At 42.7% G+C, this 18,637-nt stretch overlaps 1 protein-coding gene across 3 annotated transcripts in view; it reads left to right on the top strand.

The window, feature by feature from the left end:
* Nucleotides 1–1,002: 1,002 nt before the first annotated feature.
* Nucleotides 1,003–18,637, top strand: part of PLEKHM3 (pleckstrin homology domain containing M3) — a 146,722-nt gene continuing 129,087 nt past the window's right edge. The window contains exons 1-2 of one of the 3 annotated variants that reach the window (XM_037029911.1): nucleotides 1,003–1,309; nucleotides 6,309–6,364. The gene's annotated coding sequence lies outside the window, so the exon portion shown is untranslated. Of the gene's footprint in view, nucleotides 1,310–6,308; nucleotides 6,365–10,717; nucleotides 10,968–18,637 lie in introns of those variants that run through there. The other 2 variants (XM_037029898.1, XM_037029903.1) reach the window with 2 other exon arrangements.

Raw genomic sequence — 18,637 nt, 5'->3', positions numbered from 1 at the left:
GTTGACCAAGCTAAAGGGATGGAGAAGGGGTGGGAGCTCTCATAAAAAAAGCCATGTGTACCGAAAGGGCCTGAGGCAAAAGAGGACATTCTGCTTAGGGAACAAGAAATGCATCTCAAATCGCAGTGTTGCTTTTTGTTTTACACATATTTAAACTCTAAAGATCAACCAAAGAAGATACTTTTTTTTCCAAAATTTCAACTGTTAATGGTTTCCTTATTAATCTTTAAAGGGGAGAGGAAATCAGATTTTCAATTCCTAGAACACTGCTTTCTCCAGCCTCCTTTGACAATTTTTTTGCATTCATTTCTTCATTCATTGTTTCATTCAAACAAATGTAGATTGAGCTTTCTGCTTATTATGTGGTGGTGAGTGAAACGGAAATAGTCCCTGCCCTCAAGGAGTTTATACAATAGGGAAGGTGGAGTGGAGGTGAAAAAGCCAAGAAAATAGATAAATAAATAAATGTGTAATTATAAAATTGAGAAAATGGCTAGAAGTGTGTTGAAAAGGCAAGTGACTTCAAGTGAGGTCTTCCAGAAAGATCGCTGTATGATCTTTCATATAGTGAGAGCGGGACAAACTCACTGTGGGTGGGGTACGGTGGAGTCTTTCACTAAGGAGCACCCAGGTCACCTACTCGTGTGTCTGCTTTGATGAGACTCCGAGTGGGGGTTGAAGACCTGCCTTCAAAACCAACCATCCCCTTTCAACCTGCTGGCTGCAGCATGAACTAGTAGTGAAAACTGATTTTCATTGCAACTTCAAACCTGAAAGCAGAAGCAATCTTCAAGTTCTAACAGGCCTATTTTCACAAAACTTACCCAATTCTTTTAGACAAGGGTGCTGCTAAAAACGGGTCCAGGCTCTGGTACGTTTCAAGTGAAATTTCCCAATTGCAAACATCACTTAGGTATTGGGAGGAGCAAAGAGGCTCCTGGCACACGTCTGCCTGGCACACGCCATTGTTTTCAAAATGTGTGTAATGAGAACTGTGTAAGAAAACAAAGAGGTAGGAGGCCTGGTGGATGTAGTTAGGAGGCCCTGCCTGGCCCTTGGGTCCTTGGGCAGGGAAGACGTGTCTTTACCGCCTGGAACCTTGTGCGTGCAGGTCTCGCTTCCCGGCCTGCTGCGGGGAAGCGTTTAAGAGTGGGACCGTGAGAGGCGCCTGTAAACAGGGAGCGGGGCGGGGATGGTGCGCTGCAAGACCGGCTGTCATCGTGAGTCAGGCGGGTTCTTGAAGCCCAGTCCCAGCCAGGAGTAGACTGCAGGCCCAGCAAGTGAAGGGAAAGCAGCAGCCAGGGGCCAGGTGAGCATCTGCCCGCTTCTGCGCTGCCTGGCTGACCAGTGGGGGAAGGGTATGGGGATGACAGGGTTGTAAATATCCGAGGGGCGCCCTGGGGTGGCGGTGATGTTGCTGTTTGTTCCGCGTTCTGTTTTCATTTCATTCTGGAGGCTGCACTACAATGCTGTGGATAATGGGTGAGGGGAAATTACATGATGCCTTGTCTGCCGATTTTTATGAATTAGGTGTATAAGTAGAAAGCAGTGTTCTTGCTGTGCGTTGTTTTTAGTATCCCCAACCCCCTCCCCGCTTCTTCCCCCAAGTCCAAGAAGCCAAGCCTCAGCAGAGCTTTGAACTCACAACAATTGAGGCTCCCCGAGAAACAACTATTGTTTCTTCTGTTGACTCCGCTCATTTTTAATGTACAGTAAATGACACTATGTAACTGGTGACAAACATGATTTGTCCTTCTATCAGAGAATTACTAGGCCAAAAATTCAGGATAAGGAAATTTCAGACTCACTCTTCAAATGAAATAAGTTGCTACTGAGATATACAAATGAATGACAAATTAAGACCCATCTAGATCTTTAGCTTGTGAAGCAGGACATGTTTGAATTTACCAGGTTAAACTGAGATTGAGCTATGTGCTGTTGTAAACTTACTTGGAACTTTTTTTCTCCTCCTTTTTATTTTCCCTCCTTGGAATAGAGAAACACTTAGGACTTTTTCTATAATATTTTAATTTCAGCAGTCACAGTGAATTGTGATTTGTATTCATTCATAAGGTATTTTATGACAAAATACCACATGTAAGTTATAATGGGAGTACCTAAAATATATACAAGGCGGTTTTTGTTTCATTCACTTCAGATGCCTTCACCATAATTAGGCTTACAGGTCAACAGACATGTGGCACCTCTTACTTAGTAGAAGAATATTGAATTAAATTGCATGAGTATTTTTAAATTGTGTACATTAGGAAATACTTTTAATGTCCAATGAGTTTGTCTTTACACTGAATGTTTTCACAAGGTAATGGTTAATAGCAAGAGCTCTAAAGCCAGCCTGGGTCTGAATTCCTCCTTAGTCACTTGCTGTTTTATAATGTTGGACAGTTTAATTACTACATTTCTTAATCTGTAGAATGAGGATAACAACAGTACTGATCGAGTAGGATTGTTATGAGGATTAAATGAGTTAATATTTTTGAAGTGCTTAGACAGTGCATGTAGTAATTGCTATATGCAGGATTGTTAATAAATACATAAGGTAAAAATATACCAGTGTCGAAAGTATGGTGGTGGCCGGGAGCCGAGGGGTGGGGCAGAATGGAGAACTGTTAAATGAGTACAGAGTTTCAGTTTTGCAGGATGAAGAGTTCTAGAGATTGGTTGCACAACAGTGTGAAAACCTTGAAGGTACTGAACTGTACAAGCTAAAATGGCTAGGATGGCAAATTTTATATACTGTGTATTATACGATTTTCCCACAATTAAAAAATGTTAAAGAGTACCGATATTAGGAAAGTTATACATTCAGAATCTTTATTAGCCCACAGCAGCCCCATCCACAGTTGCCTTTGCCATCGTGAAAAATGCAACCCTGGCAGCCATCAGTAAGATTCGTTTGTTTGATAAATTCATGCAATTAAGATATCATAAAGAGCACAAACAAATTATTTTAAAAATTATACCAAAGAGTCTGTGGCAGGCACAATTCTACAAGCGCCCCTATACTGAGATAGCATGCCCTAATTCCTGGAACCTGTAGTGTGATAAAACATCTCTTGACCTATGCATTGTAGAGCACAGTTAAACTTAGGGTTGGGGGAGTGATCTGGGTTGGCCTAATGGAATCACAGGAGCGCATAAACCAGCACTTTCTCTGCCTGGGCAAATCAGAGAGATTTGAAGCCTGAGAATGACTGAACATGCTGTTGCTGTTTCAAAGATGGAGAGGACACTTGGAGAGGAACAAGGGATACCTTGAGAACTGTGGGAGGCCTGGAGTTGCTGAGGGTGGCCCAGCACAGACACACAGGAGCCTCAGACCTCGGGCATGGGTAACTGGAGTCTGCCAGCACAGTGAATGAGCTTAGAACTGGATTCTGTTGTGAAGCCTGTTGTTAAGACTGCCTCTTGGCCAGCATCTCGATTTCAGCCTGTGAAAGAGACCCTGAGAAGAGAATGCAGCCAAGCCCACCTAGACTCGGACCTTCAGAATTATGAAACACAAAATGGGTGCTGTTGTAAGCTACTAGGTTTGTGGAAATGTGTTACGTAGTAATAGAGAAATGGGCAAAAGACAGGAACAGACTATCCAGAGAAAATAAAAGGATGAATAGACATATGAAAATGCATTTTCTCACCATTAGTCAAAGAAATGGAATTGAAGCAATAGCAAGGTACATTTTTCCAGCTTTCAAAGTTACATTGATTTTTGAAAATTGTAACTCCACTTTAGTAAGTGTGCAGACACTCTCAAATGCTATGAGGGGTGTGCAAATGTTATAACCATTCTGAAAAGCTCATTGTCTTAATGTATGAAAAACATCACTAATGCTCCTATCTCTTGATCCAGTAATTTGATGTCCAGCAATCTATTCAAAAAAACTTAGGAGAAATATTAAAAAAATAATGTTCACAGATTTTTAAATGGTTCTGGTTAGAGAAGTCAGATGTTGGCCATAGTCTGAGTGCCCAACAACAGGGGAACAGTTTAAAATAAATTATGGTATCATCAAAAGTTTGGGAGTGAGAGACATGTAAAAGCGTATTTATGAAGAATTTTAACCATGGAACAGTGTTTATCAATTATTGTTAAATGGTGGACAAATAGGGTAGGGAACTGTATTTACAGTATGTGCTTCTCTGGGTTTGCAAATCACAGCTCTGCCTTCATAGGAAGGGGCCAAGGGGCCAAAGGGCCAAAGGGTGGCAGTGCTTTTTCCCATGGAAGGATGGATAGGCGATGTTTATTTTGTCTTGTATACTTTTCTGTGTTTTCCAAATGTTGAACAATGAACTTGTAGTAGTTGTTTATCATCACAATAATCCATGACCATTATTTTGAAAGCTGTTAAGTCTCTGTGCTTGGGGAATAGGGTGAATCTGAAACACTGTCCAATCAAATAATGGAGAAAGTAAAAATTCATTGAGTAACTTAAATATGTGGCAGAAAGTGATTTTTTTTAGGAAAACTATGATAGGAAATGATATGAGGTCTGTGCAGAAGGTACCTAGCAAATTAATATGAAAAATAGATACATTCATTGAAGAAAATCCAAGAAACATTGTACATAGGACAATGACACCTCAGTTTCCTTCAAAGTAGGCCCCTTAAGACCTCACACAGTTCTCCCAATCAGCTGCCCCATCATATTTTCCTGAATCTCATCGACAGTCTGAAATCTCTTCCCTTTCAAAGGTGATTTTAGTTTTGGGAAAAGCCAGAAGTCACAGGGTGCCAAATCTGGGCTGTAGCGGGGCTGAGTCACCTGGGTGATTTGATGTTTTGACAAAATACTCTGCAGGAGACGTGATGCATAAGAGGGCACGTTGTGATGGAGCTGCCAATCACCAGTTGCCCACCACACCAGGTGCTTCAGCCTTCTGAATCATCTGAATAGTTTCCATGGAGGAATGTTCAAGCTTAATGCAAAATTTGATGCAGATTTGTTGTTCTACTCACTCAGTCATTTTGAATGCAATGGCCATACAGTACACATGCTCACTCAATGGCGTCTACCACCGCCACTGACTAGTACAGTGAAGTCATCATCAATCACGCATGCAGATTCCAGTCTCCTCTCATTGGCTTCCAGGTTACATCGATGTCACACAAACCACTCTTGTTATATTAACAATGGCTGGACTTTTTCTGAACAGACCTCATAAATATTATTGGAAATGTTGAAAATAAAGTCAGATAACTTATCTCTCAACAGGATAATCAGTGAAAGCTTTGTGGTAAAAAAAAGTCACTGGATATTATACTGAAATAATAGGTAAAGAAGGTGCGTGGTTGAATTTTTATTTAAAGGCTTTGTTTTTTCATAGATTGATGGGTTATAGGCTTTGCACTATTGACCTTAGTTGCCTATACAAGTGGGAAATAAAGAACTATGATGGATATGTAACCATTTGTAAAAAAACAAAACAAAGCAAAAATCCTGCATGTTATGACCATGAAAACCAAGCTGAACCTAGGCCAGTAACATGTGCATTAAAAAACATCCAAAGATAATATTTTATCAGATACTTGATGTACTCTATTCCTGTTTAATTATGTGTATAGCCTAGTACTTGAAATCAAGTCATCTACACATTGAGAAGCAGGAAGGTAGATGGGTGCTACTTTTTTTTTAAATAAAAAAAAATAAAACGTATTTATTTATTTTTAGAGAGAGGGGAAGTGAGGGAGAAAGGGAGAAAGAAAGAAAGAGAAACATCAATGTGTGGTTGCCTCTCAAATGGCCCCACTGAGACCAGGCCCACAACCCAGGCATGCGCCCTGACTGAGAATTGAACTGCGACCCTTTGGTTCACTGCCTGTGCTCAGTCCACTGAGCTACACCAGCCAGGGATGGGTGCTACTTTAATTACTAGCTTTAGAAGACCTGATGTTAACAGAAACCTTGGGCAGCCTTTTTTATGATACTCCATCTCTAGACAGTTTCCATGAGCACCAGGCCCCAGCTACTCCTTCATTTTTCCCACTGGCTCCCTTACCTACTTTCACTTTATTCTAACCTCTCACACCCCTAGAAAGTACATAAAGTGTGTTGCCCCAAGGGCTGTTATGCCAAATGCTGATTTTCTGCACGGGGAACATTAACCCCTTAAAAGAAACCATTTGGAGGAATATCTAGGATGTAGTTTCTTTTTTCTCTTAGACTGGATTTTGCATTTGGTTCATAAGCTGGGAGCTAAATAATTCAGAGGACTGGAAATGTGATAAAAATGACCACTGGCAGTAAATTCCATGCATCATGTTTGTTCTATTTCCTTGGCTACTGTAGATGTTCCAGACAGGCAATAAAGAGTCTGCATGACTTACCTTCATTCTGACAACAAGGTAAGAGCTTTGTGTGGTCCATGAGTATAATTAATCTTGATGGCAACATGAGTTATGAGCAGAAACCAAGTCAAAATATAGAGGCTCTTGAATTGAGGGAGCAGGTTTGCTATTTTCATTAACATTTTGTTTGTTTTTCAAATACTCATTAACTGTTGATTTGAGTTGTGTGTTTCAAACTGGATTCCCTGGTTATATGCCACATTTATGAGTGTGGTAGAGATTTATTTGTTCAGTTATCTTGATTAGTGTGACCAATTTATAATTCAGTACAAACTAACCCTGCCTTGTTCTGCCTTATCTAGTTTACTTTTGGACATTTATCTAACTTGGAATTTGCTAAATATCCACTTCACCTTGTGGTCTGTAGATATGATTATAAATATAGATTTTTAGTCACAGAACAGGGAACATGTATTATAGGTTAGAGAACATCAGAAATGTAACCAGCAGTTTTTATGCTCCAGGAAATTAGCTAAATGACCTCCTCCCATGTGTCCTTGATCCATTTTTATCAGCACTTCAACTTTTCCAGAACAATTTCTCTTCCACCCTTAAGGGTTCATTGATTCGTTGATTGAACAAGTAGGAATTGAGCACTTGTTCTGTACCATGGCACAGAGCTCTTGTACTTGGAGCTAGGAGTACAATTGAACAAAATAGGCACACTCTTGCCTTCATGAGGAGTATAGTTACTGGGGGAGACAGACAAGTAACCAGGTCATTTTACACAGAGTGAGGAGTATTATAATTGAGGAAATCAGGGTGCTACAGGAACATATAAGGGGGATCCCTAAAATGGCCGTGGGAGGTCAGGAAAAGAAGTGATACCTCAGCACAGACCTGAAGACTGAATTAAAATTAGCCGAGTTGTGTGCTTTTGAGTTGCAGGATGGGAAGTGGGGAGGGAGATTAAAGAGATAAGCCCATGGAAGTAAGTGGCCTTGAGTTCTTACAGGCAATGTATAGGAGTGCATGGTTTATCCACAAGATAGCAGGGCTTTAATTTTAGACAAAAGTGGGTGAGTTCAGGGTGGTAGGGCCGTAGACCAGGGTTTTAATTTTAGAAAGCCCACTCTGGCCGCAGTGTGGCCAATGGATTAGTGGAGGGCAAAACTGATAGGCAGAGGACTGGGTGGTGGTGTCTGAACAGGAACGAAAGCAGAAATGCAGGGGAGAAATGGATAGATTTGGCACATCTTGCAGAAGTAGAATCAGTGTGAGTTGCAGATTTGGAGTCATTGTGGGTGAGGAAGCCAGAAGGGTCAAGGGTGATGTTTATCTTTCTGGAGGGGAGGATGATGCCCTTCATTGTGTGGAGAATGCCAGGGGGAGGGGCAGGTTGAGGGTGAGATGAGGAGTTTGGTTTTGTGCATATTAGGAGTTCGGAGAAAACCAAAGGCAGTTGCGTATGTGAGCCTAGAGCCCAGGACAGCCTGTTTCTCATCTACCACGTGGATTGTAGCTGAACCCACAGGAACAGAGAAGATCACAGGCAGAAGAGGAACTTCTTAAAAAGGTTATGGGTGAAATGGAGCAATCCCTTCCTTTGTGCTGTGGCCTGAGGAAGGGGAGCACATAGAGGGGACTGAAAGGAGCACCCAGAGCTGAAGGAGAAACACAGAAGAGACTGTGCCAGGGAATTTATGAGATTGATGCAGAGAGTGGGTGTTCAGTAGGTGAGACGATGCTGAGTGGTCAGTCAGGTGGGGAGTGGAAAGTCTCTGGTTTAGTGACAAGGAAATTGGCCTCTGCCTGTGCAGTTGTAGCCGGGGCAGAACCAGATTGCTTCTGGGGAAGATGAATGAGTGGTGAGAGATGGAGTCAGAAAGTATACAACTTTCAAGAAACTTCGAAGAAAAAGAGAGGATGGAGAAGTCTCCTAGCTGTAGAAGAACTTGGGGGACAAGGGAGGGTTTTCCGTACTTATCTTTTCTTCTCTGAGAAGAAATGCTCCTCTGAGTCCTCCTGCATCTCACACTGTGGAATCCCTTCACTTCAGGACCACGAGAAAACCGATGCGTGGCAACTCACGCTGCCTTGAAGAGTGCGGGAGGAAGCTTTGGGTAAATTAAAACCTCCCCTCAGAGCTTCCTAAACTAAGTGCAGTCCCTTCACCAGTTTGCTGGTTTACAGTGGAGGAGAGGAGAATGCAGTGAGCCTTTCCCTGGTACCGCCCAGACAACCCCTGCTCCCTCCCGTGCCCTGCTGTGGGGCTGCCAGAGCACTGCAGCCTGTCCTTTGATTTACGCTCCCAGCACCCTTTGAGGAAGGTAGGGCAGGAATCCTTATTTGACCTACATCTGAAATTCAGGTTCAACTGACTTGCCCAGAATTCTACATCTGGTCGTAGTGCAAGGAAGTTTCAAACTCAGCTGTTCTAATTCTAGGTCTTCCGATCCAAAAGTAATTGCCCTTCACTGAAAGGTTAGATATAATGTCTGTATTTTCACTGTATGTGGTCATATGAAGCCTTGGACATGTTGTCTTTTAGTACACTTAAAGAAATGAGACTGAAAGTTGTGGATCAACTTTTTTTTTATTGTCCACCCAGCACTCCTTCCAAAAAAGTTAAATTGGTTTTAAAGGAGGCAATTTATTTGGACATGCCTTAATCATTAAAATGTGTTTGAATTATTTATTGTCACATCTTATCGGAAACTATTTCTTTTAATTCTTTTGACACAAACACTTATTTGCAGGTTTTTAAGAGCAAACTTTTTTTTACAAGTGTTTCTATTTATTGGTTAAATGAAAAATGATGTCTTAGGGAAACATTAGTAAAAGGTTTGGGCAATTAGGACAATGTAAACATTTGCGAAAGCACTTGTTTGGCCTGAATGAAGTCACAGTTATACACTTGTAGGCATTCCAAGTATTGTGTCCAAGGTCACTAAGAGAACTGAGCTTAGCTATCTAGTTAGAGAACAGCCTTTTATTCTGTTTGTTCAGGGACCTCTCATCCACCATGCCCTTAGGGAATTTACAATGACAAAGAAGTGACTTTTTTTGGTAAATTATGTAAATGTAAACTATTTCCCTGGGCACAAAGATGCTACTAAGTGATTAACTTTCTGAGGTGTGGGATTAACAAACAGAAAGATTTAAAAATAAATATTAAAGTTGCTGGTGTTTGACACTAAAATTCAAAGCATCATGTATATAAAATTTTAGTTGTATTAACTGAACACTATTAATTTACTATGAATTTCCACATGCTGACTGTATATGCATTTTAGAGTCATTTCTACTCACTGGCCATGTAATCTTAGACAAGGTGCTTTCCTCTTAAATTTCAGTTTCCTTACTTACATTGGTAATAATAATAGCAGCTGTCTGATAGGCTGCTGTGAGGATTTAACAATATAATGCAGCTCAAGGGCTTAGGATAATGAGTGCCCTTTAGTAAGTACTCAATAATTACAAGCTATGACTCTCTACTCTTGGTCTTGTCTTAGGAAGAACTATCTTTATTGTTTAAGATATTTTATTCAGTACATCATTCCACATTTAACGTGTGACTGTCCACGCCGGAGGAGCCTCCCGCAGGGCCTTCTTTAGAGTTCAGTACCACAGCAGTCGGCCTCTGACATTGGGCAACAACCATTTGAGCCCGACTATCATTCTAATGTCAGAGCGAAACAAAGAAATGCGGGCCAATCAGACTTCCAGAGTTCAGCTCCAGGACGCTTACACGCTGCAGGATTGTTTCATAAAAATTCATTCCATGCTAATAATAGTCCATAGTAAAAGAAATTTAGACTCAGGTTGGGAGACAAACATATAGTGTTCTTCTCCTTCATACTTTGTGAACTTTTCCTCCGTCCTGTATGATGGGCAGAGCCTTCGTGTTGTACATAGTAAACAAGTGAAGACTCGTCCTGCTTATTTGCCTTACCTTGTCCTTATCTTTGAGGGTCAAAGACTGTGTTTTATTTGCCTCTGCCACCCTTGCTTGTCCTCGGACAGAGTTGTTAAAGGCTGCCTTATAGTGAACCTTATCACAGACTAAGTCCAAAAGGGAGGGAGGGGTCATGGATGCAGTCTGTCACCACTCTGTAGGTCTGTCCTTTCAAATAAGAAGTGAGTCACCTCTTGATCTTGTCATGAGTTGTTCCTCTCCAGGTGCCATTTAACGAAGACCCAGGCTCACTTATTTATTTATTTTTTTAAGCAGATTCAACTGTGGCAGAGAAAAAAAAATCAGCTAATTACCTCTCATGTACATTCACCCTAAATACCCATAGGAAGCAGTTTTGTAAATAGGTCTTAACCTACAAGCTGGCTATTGTTTTGAAGGTTGAAGTTGTAAGTAGTGTCATCTCCCTTCTGTTAATCAGCAGCCATGACCTAGGGAATTAAAGTCAACAGGAAGTGAGGCAGTTATTCATTTCCTGTAACATCCCAGCTACCCAGCAAAGGCCTCCTGTTGACCAGTGTCTCTGTGGGTCAAAAAGACTTGGACAGCCTGTGAAGAGGCCTCTGGCACGCTTGCCTTCGCCTGTGCAGTTGTCAGTTCGCTTCAGGCTCACCCTTCGGTGGGACCTCAGAAGCTGTTACTATACATTGACAGCTTCATGAGAAAGCATCATTTCTGGGGCGGGTATGGTTGGTTTTGTTTGTATGTTTATTTCCTTTGTCTTTGATTTCTTTCAACTGAAGTCATGTGTATATGTATACATATGTATTACTGGGTCACTTAATTATGTCGTATCACTGAAGATCCTTTATTGTCCCTTGATTAGTAATGATTCCTTATTTATGTTCCGATAACACCTTTTGTTTCCTTCTGTTAAAGCACTTTTTACAGGTTGTGTGTTGTTTCCCTGTTAGCTAACTAGCCCTTTGAGGATGGGAGCTGTGTTTATGTCCCTAGCATCTAACATAGGTTTGGGTACTTGGTCCATCCTCTTGTAAATGCTGGTTGAGTATAAATGGTTGTGTGGTTAGGAATCAGCTACCTCCTAGTCATTGTTTTAGATTTTTTTACAAGGAACGTTTACGTACATTGTCCACATTTGTGCCTTACAACTCTCTAAGGTAGAGGGGGCAGGCGTTAGCAGGACTTCCATTTGGCACACAAGGGGGGCCCAGAAGCCCCGAGTCAGCCTGACTTGCTGGAAGTGAGTCATTCAGCTTGGAAGACGGTGTTAGGACAGGAACCCTTTTCTGGTGTCAGAAATTTGTGTTCTTCCCACTGCTACTTCTCTCTCTCATTGAGTGAACTCAAAATTGGGTAGCTCCTGGGTGGATTCAGCCTTACTCCTTGTTTATGGTCCTTCTAACACCAGGGCCTCTGAGCAATTTAAGTGATTTAATAGGTAATTGAACTTGGGTGGCTCACAGGACTCAGTAATTAGACAGGGGTTCCAGGAACGTTTTTTGCTCTTTCCCATGGGAACTTCAGCTGACAACATCTTGGTCTCTCTTTCATCATCTCTAAAATAGTCCTGCTACTTTAGTCGCCTCTCTTTGTTGAGATTACCACATGTGTTTATCAAGAAGTGAATCAAGCACTTTATAAACTGTACTCCAGCCATGCACGTGAGGATGATTATTCTCAGTGAAGCCATGTGGAGTTTGCTCAGGTTAGCTGAATTTGAGGAGTCGTGGGGAAACCAGATGACGTTCAGTCCTGTACTGGGTTTGGAAGCATAGCCGGCACTACTCAGGCTCAAGTGGAAGGCTGTAAATAGTTACATCAGCCAATGGCACCTTTAAATTTAAAGCTACTTCCCCAGCTCTTTTTGGGTGTCTTGCACGTCTGGGTCGCAGGGCACCTCCTCGGCGTGGCCGTTACCTTAGTTGTTGCGGTCTGTCACCCACTTTAGCCCGTGGCGTCTGGCGCCGCTTGGGTGGCACCTGCACGGACACTGGTCCGTTACTCCCTGTTGCCGTTGGAGGCTGACGGTAGCAACATTGGTTTTTATGATGGAAATTTCCACTTTCTTCATCCCAAGCCTCAGAGGAAGATGATTTGAATGGCTCTTTGGTTTGTTTTTATACCACTCTCCCCTGCCATGGAGGTAAAAGGCAATGGAAAACATGGAGTCTGCATTTTTAGACACTTACCCAAGTGAAGTCTGTGTCTGGCTTGTTGCTAAAAGCAGGACGTACTGGAACTCTGGCGTTTTTATGAAATGGCTTCCCAGTCAGAACCCTTGACTCTTCAACCCCGTGGTTGACCTGGGGCCATAATAACATCGCTGCCTTCAATAACAAAGCAATCTGAGATTTGAAGTGCCAGTGCTTATATTTAGTTTGGTTTCTGGGAAAACATCTCGGGGCATCAAATGTCTCGATGATTTTGCAAGTGGCAAACAATAAACAAACACGGAGATGTACTGAAAAATGCTTCAAATTGATTGCCGGTGGGTGTTTCAAAGGATCGTCTCCTTGCTGGTATTTAGAAAGAGCTTGAGCTCGAAGTCACTGGAAAAGGAGACCAGCTAAGCTGCTGATTTGGTCGTTGACAGAATGATCCCCAAGGGCGGCATAGGTGCTTTTGTTTCTACTCAGAAACAAAGGAGGTCTGAGTGAGGTCTTTTTGCTACCTGACCTTTGCCACATTATTTTTAAACCTGGTTTCAATAGTTTCAAAGCTTTTTCTACCAAGAAAAAATGTAAAAGCTCAAGTCAATATCATATTTTGGAAAGCATGTCAAATTTTACTTCAACGAGTTTACAATGAATTCACATACATTTTTGTCAGAAAACCAGAGTGGTGTTTATGTTTGTAGGTATCAGTGCTTTGCAAGCATATTCTTTATGCAGTAATTCATTCAACAGATATTTCTTGAGTGCTCACGGTGTACTGGCTGGCTTTCTAGGCTCAGCAGGGTTATGCAAATGAAATAGGCTAGAATTGCTGTTCTCAATTGGATTTAAGTCCAGGAGGGTGTATGTGTGACTTTAGGCAAGTTATACATCTTTGAGCCTCAGTTTCTTCATCTGTAAAATGGGGATAATAGTACTTGCATGAGGGTACCTCAAAGATAACTATAAGCAATGTCTTGGAGTTGGGAAAGCATGGTATTTGAGCAATAGCATTCCAACGTGAAGGAAAAGAGTGTATTTTGTGGAAGAAAGGAAGGGAATTGTATGGGCAAGCAAGGCCAAGACTGTGAGAGGCCTAGGGTGTCAGGTTAGACTTGGATGTTGTGGTCAGTGAGAGCGTCATTGATGGATTTTCTTTGCTATGGTCTCCCCAGTGGCTAGAACTGTGTCCAGCCTGAGGGAGCACTCAGCAAATACTTAGTGAATGAAGAACTGACTATGACTTTAGACAAACTGAGCTTAGTTTTGTCATGAGGTGTGCCAGTTAGAAATGCCCTACGAGCAGCTGGGAACATAGGACCAGAGGTCAGGCCCGAGATTGAGATCAGAGGTGGAACTTTGGGAGGTGTGAACATAGAAGTATTATTGAAGTTACTAGTATGGGTAAACTGACCCAAGAAGCACATGCAACCGAGTCAAAGTGGGGGGGCTCAGGTAGTGCTCCCATTTGATGAGGAACCTGTAAGGAAAGGTGGAGGAAGGAGACTGCGAACAAGAGGAAAACTAAGAGAGTGAGGTGGCTGTGGCGGAGGGAGACCATGTTTGAAGAGGGGCTGGTTAGTAGCATAGGGAGGGTCAGGGCTGTGGAGCGCCCTGCGGGAGTGCAGTGAGGAGGTCTGGGCGGGGCTGTGGAAGGGAGGTTCCGTGGATGGGGTCCTATGCCAGGTCATAAGGCCTAAGTGGCACAGCGCATGCGGGGACATTTGTTTTTCTCGAGGTTAGTATTTACCCGTATTTCTTTTTGAGCATTCATTTAAACAGTGTGCCCAAACTCTGTATATAATCTGATTCCAATTAAATATTGGACAAAGCACGACTATCAATTTATTCTCTCTGAGTTATAAGATGTTGACTGATTTTGCCCCTTGGTTGTCACTATTTTCCGGAGTTTCTATGAGTATTTATTACTTTTAGAACTAGAAAAACACTATACAAATTATTTTTTTAAATGTTACACTTCTTTTGTATTACATGGCAACGAACTTCTCATTTCTTGAAACCCATGTATAATGCAGCCATTGAACGTTCCCTGCAGGCCTATGAAAACGGGTGGGACCCACCAAGTTCCTAGCTGTCCTCCTCCGAAAGCCCCTGGGGCTCTGGGTGTGAGGTCAGCATTGGCGCCGTGTCTTGACCTGCTGCTTGTGGCCTTTCTGTACTTCACCAACACTCTTACTTAGTCCGTGTGACAAAGAGCACCACAAAAAGTCAGAATCTCGTGTAACTTCATGGTCCAGACATGTCATCTTACTAGGGTCGACCCTCTGGGTTGTAAGTCTCAGACAGGTCTCAGCGGGCCGCAGCCTTAACCAAAGCGAAGAGCGCGTGAAGCCACATGTGCTGACCATCCTTGAAATTGCCCTTGATTTCAAAAGGATTGGCAGAAAGTTTATCCTGAGTATCCTTGGCACTGCATTTTTCTCCATAGTCTAGCTGCTTCTAAAATTACGTGGCCCCAGACACCCTCTCAGCCCTCATTCAATTCTGACGCCAAGCCGTTTAGTCCAGTGGGAGGAAGTCGGCACTTTACCAAACAGCTTGGGAGAACTGTTGGGGGCCGGCTGGTCTCATTGCTCATCTGCTTCTGCCTCTGCGTGGGAGGACTGCCGGATTCACGCTGTCAGTTAGCCTTGCCCAGTGAGCTTGTAAACGGCAGGTTTCCTCCTTAGAAAGTAGCCACACACGGGTTCTCCGTCCTGTTACCTTTTGATGCATTCGTGGGATTCTTGGGGTTGAGCTTTGGTTACCATCCTAACAAACAGATCTCCGGAACTGTATCTTGCAAATGAGAAACTCTGTACCCGTTCAACAACTGCTCCTTCCCCTGCCCCCAGCCGCTGGCAACTACCATTCTACTTTCTGTTTCTATGGACGTTACTTTAGATACCTGGTGTGTATTGAATCATGCAGTATTTGTCTGTTTGTAACTGGCTTATTGTACTTAGCATGATGTCCTCCAGATTATTCATATTATAGCATGTGACAGGATTCTCTTTTTTAAAAGGCTGAATAATATTCCATTGTATGGATATACCATATTTTCTTCACCTGCCTCTTTTTAAAGTGAAGTTCCATCAGAACACAGACATGCCCATCCATTTCCATGTTGTCTGTCTGTGGCTGCTTTCCCACCACAGCCGTAGAGTTGAATGTTGCAGAAGTGACTGTGTGGCCCACAAAGCCTAACATGTTTATTATATGGCTCTTACAGAACGTGTTTGCTGACTCCTGTTCCACTAGGGAGAGTCTGAAGGGTTCGGAGAAGTAATGTAGAGGCTGTGTTAGAGGAGGAAGACCGTGCTGGCTTTGTGGGGGGACCCAGACCTGGATGGGGAACGTGCCCTAGAGTCTAACTGAGGTGGAAAAGACAGTCTACAAAGTTGACTTGTTTAGTGATGCTGTAGACATCCAGGGAAGGGAGAGACCCAAAGGGATCGATTCCTCAGGAAAGACTTCGCAGAGGGTTGGGATTTGGGATGGGATGGATGGCATCCGTGCAGGGCATGGAGGGCTGCTTCCCCTTCTCACCGGACCCTAACAGGTGAGGCCGGCCGGTGGAAGCGTGTGCCGCTGTGTCTGGCAGATAGCAGGGGCTCCACCGGAATATAAACCCCACAAGGGCGGGGCTTCCCTCTGTTCACGGTTGCGTCACCAATGCCTAGAACACAGCAGCTGCCTTAAAAAATATTCATGGAATGAATAAATCCCTGCTCCCCTCAGTGACTCCTTTTAGCTATTTCATTAGTACTGTGCAAATACAGGCGAGGCCTGGATTTCTCACACGGGTCTACTCATTCATTTATTACGTTAAGGAGTGATTTTGCAGGGAGGACTGTGGTTAGAGCAGCAGCTGTCTTTATTGTTTATTGCTAGAGATAATCATGTGGAGAGAGGGCTCTAAGTAAGGAGTACTGACAACAAAGGAAAAAGGAGTAAAGGAAAACTCTGTCAAGTGATTCTAAAGATAGCCACTCAAAGAAATTCATTCATTTATGCAACAAATATTTATTGAGCTGCAATGGTGTTCTGAGGTCCAAGGGTGAGCAAAAGAGGCAGTTGCTGCCTGAGGGGATATTGACATTGAAACTGGTAATTACAAATGTGATGTGTGTAACGCACAGAAGTTCAGGTGCCACCGAAACCTTACCAAGGACTTTTAACCTAGAGAGTGCTTCCCCAAGGGAGGGATGAGTCCTGATTATTGGTTGCTGGGTGACAAACTACTGCCAAACTTTGTGTCTTCAAACAGTTTATTCTTTGTCATGGTCCTGGGTTAACAGGGCTCAGCTGGAAAAGTCTCACTTGGGATTGTGCGTGAGTTGCAGTTAGGTACTGGCTGGGGCTGGAATCCTTGGAAAACTTAACTGGGCTCTCATCTAGGATGGCATCGTCAGTCACATGCCTGGTGCCTCTGTGCTCAGCTCTGCGGGCTGCTTCTAGTATCTGTTTCCATCCTCTGTCAAGGTAGCTTTTTGGACTCATTTTCTTAGGTGCATCACGTTAGACTGAGAACCTCTTTAGGGCAAGAGCTGTCTTATTCGTCTTTCCACCTTTAGTGTCTTAATCATGATATGAACTTATTAGATGGTAAGTAGATGGACAGATGAGTGATTTCCAGAATGCCTTGGTAAACAGCATTGAAATGTTGTTTCAAAGTTGAATTTTACTACCCTTTTATGAGGATTGAGTGAGACAATGCAGAGAAAGTGTCCACGGGACCTCTTGCTCCCTCTGGGCCTCAATGTCTCCTTCTATGAAAGGCTGGGGTTGAAAGGATGATCTCAAAGGCCTATGGTTTTAGAACGTGTGCGATGGAAGTGTTGCACAGCCCAGGACTGCTGGCCATCAGCGCTTCTTTGCTTCTCACCAGTCTGTGAAAATCCGAGCCGAGGGCACAAAGAGTATACTCCTAGATATTTTGATTTTTTTTTTAAAAGGAAGGAAAGAAGGAAAAGAAAGAATCACGTTGGAGGTATTGACAATCTAGCATGAGCAAAGAATTTGATACAGAATTTTAAGCACCGGGTAAGAAGAGATGCCTGTCTGTAATGTCCGTAATGTAATCTGAGATGGATACTTCGTGCTCTGTACCTTGGTGCCTCCTCTATAAAATGGGAAACATATCTGTCACTTATGTTTATTTGAAAGTATAGTAAAGAAAGAACTAAAAGCTGGAAGATTTATTATACATTTCTTTTTTTTTAACCTCCCACATACAAGGTAAAATTTTTTAAAATCCTCCAAATTTCAAAATTAGAGAAGTAGTGGAACCCGATGGTGCAGCTCAAGAGGCTCGTGTCCTCGTGGAGACACAGAAAACAAAAGCCTGTTTGTCACTGGAAGGACATTATGACTGATTTCATCTCTAAAAATCAACCCGTGCCTTGTTTGTTGAGCACTTACACAATAAATATCAAAGTATAAATGCAGGCAGAGTCACAGTCATCATCACTTTACAACAGGTTGACCACAGAGTTCTGGTGGACTGCAAACCCCCTTGATACCTTTGAAATGAAGGGCTGTGTATCCTAGTTCACTTACATACATTAAGCGATGCAGATCAGTGCTGTTGATGGAAATGTAGGGATTTAGTGACCTAAGTGCTAAAAATGATTTTAATTAACCATAAAAATTATGCACTTTAAAAGAAGAAAGCATATCCATGTTCTTAAGAGGCACCGGCTTGCAAAGGTGTCCCTGGTTGTCTAGCTTTACCTATTTGTAAGTAGTCCAGGGGAAATAAAGACTTTGCCTATTTGCTATTTTTTGGCAAAAATACAAAGGTATACATAACTGTTGAATCATGAAAGGTAGCTAGTGTGCCTGAGGAACTTTCTTTGATTTTAATAAATTTAAACAGCCACTTACAGCTAGTGTCTACTGTATTGGACAGCCTCACTGTCAAGGCCTGCCCTAGTTTGGCCTGGCCTTGGATCTGCCGTTTCCCAGAGAGACTGGATTGATGCGAGGGTTCTGTTTGCTCAGCCTAGAGCCTGGACGTGTGCTCCTAGGCCAATCCTCAGAGCCTTTTTCCAGGACCACTGGAGGAATTCTGAAGTCCAGGTATCATTAGGCATTACGTAACCTAAATCTAGTAAGCACAAGCACAGCTACATTTGGGTTTAGTGAAGGGACAGAGTCTCCCCCTCTACAAATTATCAGTGCTTTCAAGGTTTGTGAAAGAACTCATGCGTTTATGACTTTCAGACTGATTAC

The sequence above is a fragment of the Sturnira hondurensis genome, unplaced genomic scaffold (genome assembly GCF_014824575.4).
Source record: "Sturnira hondurensis isolate 20B ecotype Veracruz unplaced genomic scaffold, ASM1482457v3 Scaffold0001532, whole genome shotgun sequence".
In the NCBI taxonomy this organism is placed as follows: Eukaryota; Metazoa; Chordata; class Mammalia; order Chiroptera; family Phyllostomidae; genus Sturnira; species Sturnira hondurensis.
The sequence above is the reverse complement of the archived record's forward strand: the minus strand, read 5'-3'. Positions and strand labels throughout refer to the sequence as shown.